Below are 6,788 nucleotides of genomic sequence, written 5' to 3'. Positions count from 1 at the left end.
ATTTGTTACAAAATAATCATTAAATGTAAATTAGTTCATTTGCCAAATGGTTTTAAAATCCAATTAAAAATATTATGATTGCTTAATAGAAGTAACCGTGATAATGAAATGCTCAGAGCTCATAGGAAGAAAATAGAAACTACTCAAGGTATTATATATATATATATATATATATATATATATATATATATATAAATAAATATATGTATATATATATATATATATATATATATATATATATATATATATATATATATGTATATATATATATATATATATATATATATATATATATATATATATATATATATATATATATATATATATATGTATATATTATATATAGTACAAATAATATACACACAAACACACACATACACATACATATATGTATATATATATATATATATATATATATATATATATATATATATATATATATATATATATATATATATAGAATGGAGAAAATCCCGCGTAGCATCATAAATGTACTTTCCAAATTTTCGACACTTTGGGTCTCATCATCAGGGCTGTAAAATATACAAAATATACAAATTTAAAAAAGACTCAGTATTAATATAAATAAAAATGGAAAAATCTAAAGGCTAAATATAATCATCTAAAAAATTAACTAAAAAAAAAGTATAGAAAATTAAAAGTGAAGTCTCTATGGAGTTAAAAAACTGAGTGACGTTGTCTGGTTTGGAAAGGGGGACGTCTGGCTCGGGAACGATATGCAATCTTATTTCTCTCTCTCTTTTTTTTTATTTAGTTTATATATGAAAGAGCTAATTTAATGTTGTTACTGTTGCTAGAAAATTTTATTTTGATTTTACACGGCTTCTCTCGCAGTTTATTTTTTTCTTTTTTACTTACCTCACTGGGCTGTTTCCCTGTTGGAGCCCTTGTGCTTATAGCGTTCTCCTTTTCCGATCTAGCTTGAGACCTACCTTATAATATATATATATATATATATATATATATATATATATATATATATATATATATATATATATATATATATGTATACATATATATAGATATATATTTATACTTATATATATATATATATATATATATATATATATATGTGTGTGTATATATACATATATATATATATATATATATATATATATATATATATATATATATATATATATATGTATATATATGTATACATATATATAAATATATATTTATATTTATATATATATATATATATATATATATATATATATATATATATATATGTATATATACATATATATATATATATATATATATATATATATATATATATATATATATATATATATATATATATATATGTATATATATATATATATATATATATATATATATATATATATATATATATATGTTGTAATATTATTGCTTTATTTTTTTTAAATCATTTAAGTTTTTATAGATGTATAAGGTTTATTATACTGTAGACTTATTGTTTACTTTTGTTTTGATAGTTTATCTTTTCACCGGTGGTTATCTTGGTGTTTATTATTGGCTAACGACTATTTTATATTTTCAAGTTGTGTTGGTTACGTGGCAGCTCTCCTTCATTATCCGAGGTATGGAGGGTTTCGCTTGGAGGAGTTGGCCTCAGTGTGTTTCTGAGCCTCCAACCTTGAAGGGCACGATAATTGCTGCTGGATTTATTATATTCATCGCCATTACAGAGCTGCATTGTGAAGCTGTTTAGCTTTCCCAGGATATCCTCGCTCTGCATTAAGGATTGTTATCCTATATATATTAAACTGCCCTTGGTTCAGTAAAAGCCAAGGGGACCTCTCTGCCCCAAGGTAAAAATTTTGATTGTTATATTTGTGTGTCGGGCCCACGACCTGTACTCCTGGGCGTTCTGCATTATTGAACCAGTCACCACCATTGCTTTGGATCCGTGTTTTCTGCCGCCTGAATTAAGCCATCCAGCTGGAGAGTTTATTGTCCTCTGAGGAGACTCCTAGAAGTGAATGAGGAATTTGTTAGGGATATTTAATGTGTAATTGTTAGGATATTCTTACTTTTCGTTTGCCTCTTCCTTTCTGGACCCTCTTCCCTTTTTGTATGCTTGTGTTGATGACCTTTCTTTAATTGTGTAATTGTTTTCTTTTACAGGGAGTTTAAGAGTGAGTGTTTATCATTAATTACTGTATTGTTGAGGTTCAGGTGTTATTTCTGTCTGAAACTTGTGTATTAAAATTAAGTATATTTTTGTGGTATTTTTTTTGTCCCCTTGAATTGACTTTGCACTCTTATTGAAATTGTATACTATTCCACCTTTTGTGGACTTAGTATGGTACTTAAGTGAATACTGTTTGAAAAGTTTAGTGTTTTTGTGTGGTGGTCAAGCCATCAATCACAAAATGGCGACCGTGACAGGATATTTTTGTTCCTAAGTATTCACCGGTGTATGTGCAAAGTAAATTCTTGGGGTTGTTTTTCAGGCAGCATATTTTCACCTCCTCGTGGTTTTTTTTTTTCTTTTTGTAGATTTAGTATTGTGTGAATAATAGTGGTCATCATGGTTAATGTACTAGACCTCCTTAGCGGAGAGGGGTGGCAAGAAAGGCTTGCAGAGTTGAATAGGGAAGATTTGGAAATTGTAGCAGAACATTTTGAATTGGAATATGATGTGTCAATAAGAAAGGGTGTATTGCTATTGCAAATTTATGAATATGTTAAAACTGTAAAGGCTGGTGGGGAACAAGTGAAACCTGATAAAGCACTGTTGTCTGTAGAAATTTTGGATAGGCAAATTGCTCTGAGGCAGATGGAGTTTGATATAGAAAAGTTTAAGGCGGAGGAAAGAGAAAAGGAGAGGCAGCATGAGATTGCCATGAAAAACTCAGGTTCCTCTTCTTCCTCTCCCCCTTCCCCAAATAGGTCAGTAACGCCTGCTATTAATTTAGCGCAGGCTCTCAAATTTGTGCCTAAATTTGAGGAAGACAATATTGCAGAATTTTTTGTATCATTTGAGAGGATTGCAGCAAGGTTGGAGTGGCCCCAAGAGTATTGGACCACTCTTATACAAAGTAAATTGATTGGAAGAGCTCAGAGGGTGTATGTAACTCTGGAGGAGGATCTGTCATCAGATTATGAGTGTGTAAAGGCTATCGTCTTGAAGGCCTATGAGTTAGTCCCTGAAGCCTATAGGCAACGCTTCAGGAACTTAGAAAAAAGTAGGGAGCAAACTTTTATCGAATTTGCAAGATCGAAGGAACAATATGCTAGTGATTGGTTCAAGTCCAAGGAAGTGGTAAATTTTGAGAAATTGAAGGAGTTAATGTTGGTGGAGGAGTTCAAGAGGTGTGTTCCGGACAAACTGAAGGTTCACCTCGAAGAGTTAAAACTAGAGACCATTCAGGAGGTAGCCATCGCTAGTGATGAGTATTATTTGTCTCATAAGAGTGAGTTAGGGGGAGTAACAAAAATTGTGAAGTCTGGATGGGGTAAAGTAGGTAGGAATAATAATTCTAACAATAATAATAATAATAATAATGCAGGGATGTTTACTAGAAATAATTATAGAGGTAATGATCAGGGCAATGCCAATACTAATATTAATTTTTCTCCTAACAGGAATAATAGACCTAAGATATATAATCCCGATAAATTGAAAACATTGACGTGCTTCTTTTGCAATAAGAAGGGGCACGTAAAGAGCATGTGTTATGCATTTAGAAACTCACAAAATGCTAATGTTAGGCCAGTCATGGGTGTGGAAGAGAGAGAGAGAGAACCTACCCCAACAACATCCGCTGATCAATGACTACCTGGTTGTTTTGACAGATATTTGTCCTTCAGTAGTGTCTCTTTCGCCAATTCGTCCGAGAAAAGACGTGTGCGTATTTTGCGTGATACCGGTGCAGCTCAATCTTTGATATTAAGGGAGGCATTACCTTGCAATTTTGTACCAAAAAGTGGGGAATTTGTGTTATTGGCTGGTTTTCCCGATACGGTAAAATCATATGCTATGGAAAATTTTAATTTAATCTGCCCTTCCTTTGCAGGGAATTTGAAATTGGCCATCGTTGATAAATTTCCGGTTAAAAATGTTGATGTTGTGATAGGGAATGATGTTGCTCTGAAGAATAATACTTGTCCCATACTGATAAACCCTGATAGTGAAGTAGCATCAGTTACTCGTTCTAGTGCTAGAATTGTTGACGCTGCAGAGTCAACAATTGATCTAGATTTAAGTAGTTTAGAACGTAGTGATAGCGTAGTTGTAGATCTTGGGATTTTGAAGGACAAACTGAATTGGACTATTGAAGAGCTAATCAAAGCTCAGAAAAAGGATTTTCGGGATCTCCCTATTGAGTCAGGTGATGTGACTGATATAACCGGTCCCAAATTTAAAATAATTAATAATATTTTATATAGGTTGACTAGGCCTATGGAGGCTGATAACTTTGATTATGAAATTTTGAAACAGATAATGGTTCCATTTGTTTACAGGAATGAGTTGATATCATTGGCGCATGAAAGTGGTTTGGCCGGACATTTTGGCATTCATAAGACTTCTGGCAAGTTGTTAATGAATTATTATTGGCCGAAGTTGAAGGCGGACGTAAAGAAGTTTGTCAATAGCTGTGATGTTTGTCAGAAGGTCGGTAAACCTAATCAGCTTATTCCAAAAGCGCCTCTATGTCCTATTCCAGTGGTTTCCGAACCTTTCACGGAGGTCATTATTGATATTGTTGGACCATTACCAAGGACTCGTAGTGGAAATGAATATATTTTGACTATCATGGATAGGATGTCTCGATATCCCGAGGCAATACCACTACGTACGATAAAAAGTGTTAAAATTGTAGATGTACTAATTGACTTTTTTACCAGGTTTGGGATGCCTAAAATTATTCAATCGGATTGTGGTTCTAATTTTGTTAGCAGATATTTCAGAGATAAAATGGCAGAGTTAAATATAAAACATGTGACCTCTTCTCCATATCATCCAGAAAGTCAGGGAGCTCTGGAGAGATTTCATCAAACCCTGAAATCGATGGTAAAGAAATATTGTTTGATTAATGGTTCTGAATGGGATAAGGAATTACCTTATTTGTTGTTCGCTTTTCGTTCTGTCCCAAGTCAGTCTTTAGGTTTTTCGCCTTTCAGCCTTGTGTTTGGCCATTGTGTTCGAGGTCCTCTTGATGTTGTTCGAGAGTCCTGGGAGGGAGACGTCCCTGAGATCAATTTATTAGATTATGTGTCTAATCTAGGTGATAAGTTAACAAAAGCTTGGAAATTTGCAGGTGAAAATTTATTGTGTAGCCAAAAAAGAATGAAGTACTTTTTTGACAGAAGGTCTAAAGCACGTGACTTTGCGGTAGGCGACAAAGTTTTGGTTTTGTTACCCATTCCTGGAAATCCATTGAAAGCATCTTTTTCAGGTCCTTGGAAAATTCTGAAAAAAATTAGTGAAGTTAATTATTTAGTAGAGACTCCCGAGAGAAGGAAACCTTTTCAGCTTTGTCACATAAATATGTTGAAGGCTTATGTAGAACGGGAGAAAGTCACTCCCGTGGCAACCGTAGGGAATGCTGTAGTTTCCGAGAACGATAAATTTTTTTCTTTTTCAGAGGGTGAAAGTATTGATGATAATTGTTTTAATGGAAGTGAATGGCGTTCAGATAATAAGAATTCTTTGAAACATTTTTCTGGTATGGTTTCTCATTTGAGTAATGAAGAACAAAAGTCTTTAAAGAAATTGGTATTTAATTATAATGAATTATTTTCGGATGTACCGGGAAGGACTAATGTCCTTGAACATGACGTGGACGTAGGTAGTGCCACTCCTGTGAAACGAGCGCCTTACAGGTTGAATCCCTTTAAAAATGAGGTTGTGGCGAAGGAAGTTGATTATATGCTAAAACATGACCTAATTGAACCTAGTCAAAGTCCTTGGTCATCCCCTGTTGTATTGGTAAAGAAACCCGACGGTAATTTCAGGTTATGTTTTGATTACCGTAAATTGAATGAAGTGTCTAAGTCTGATTGTTACCCATTACCACGAATTGAGGATTGTATTGATCGTATGGGTAAGGCAAAGTACATTAGTAAATTCGATTTGCTGAAAGGTTATTGGCAGGTTCCTCTTTCGAAGCGGGCAAGGGCCCTGTCCGCTTTCGTAACACCCCAGGGACTGTTTCAATGTAAAGTGATGCCGTTTGGTATGAAGAACGCGGCTGCCACCTTTCAGAGGTTAATGAATACTTTAGTCTATGGTTTAGAGGGATGTGTAGTTTATATTGATGATATTGTTATTTATAGTAATGATTGGGAAACTCATTTAAAACGTATTAGGGCACTGTTTGAGGTTTTGAAGAAAGCAGGTTTAGTAATTAATTTAAAGAAAAGTGAATTCGCAAAGGCGAGGGTCGTATATTTGGGTCATGAAGTTGGTAATGGTAAAGTTGCTCCTAAGCAAGCAAATATCGAATGTATTGAAAAAATGTTAATCCCTAAGTGCAGGAGGGATGTCAGAAGATTCCTTGGGTTGGGTGGGTACTACCGAAGGTTTGTTAGAAATTTTTCTGACATCGCCGATCCTTTGACTAATCTCTTAAGAAAGAAGGTAGCTTTTGTCTGGACTGATGAAACACAAAGGGCTTTTGATAATTTAAAAAGAGTATTAATTAATTTCCCTGTCTTAAGTGCTCCTGATTTTGACCTTCCTTTTTCTCTTGCCACGGATGCAAGTGACGTTGGTGTAGGAGCGGTGTTGTTGCAGAATGACGAGCAGGGAGTTTCTCATCCTGTCGCAT

The sequence above is a fragment of the Palaemon carinicauda genome, chromosome 29 (assembly GCF_036898095.1).
Source record: "Palaemon carinicauda isolate YSFRI2023 chromosome 29, ASM3689809v2, whole genome shotgun sequence".
In the NCBI taxonomy this organism is placed as follows: domain Eukaryota; kingdom Metazoa; phylum Arthropoda; class Malacostraca; order Decapoda; family Palaemonidae; genus Palaemon; species Palaemon carinicauda.
Note: the sequence above shows the minus strand (reverse complement) of the source record.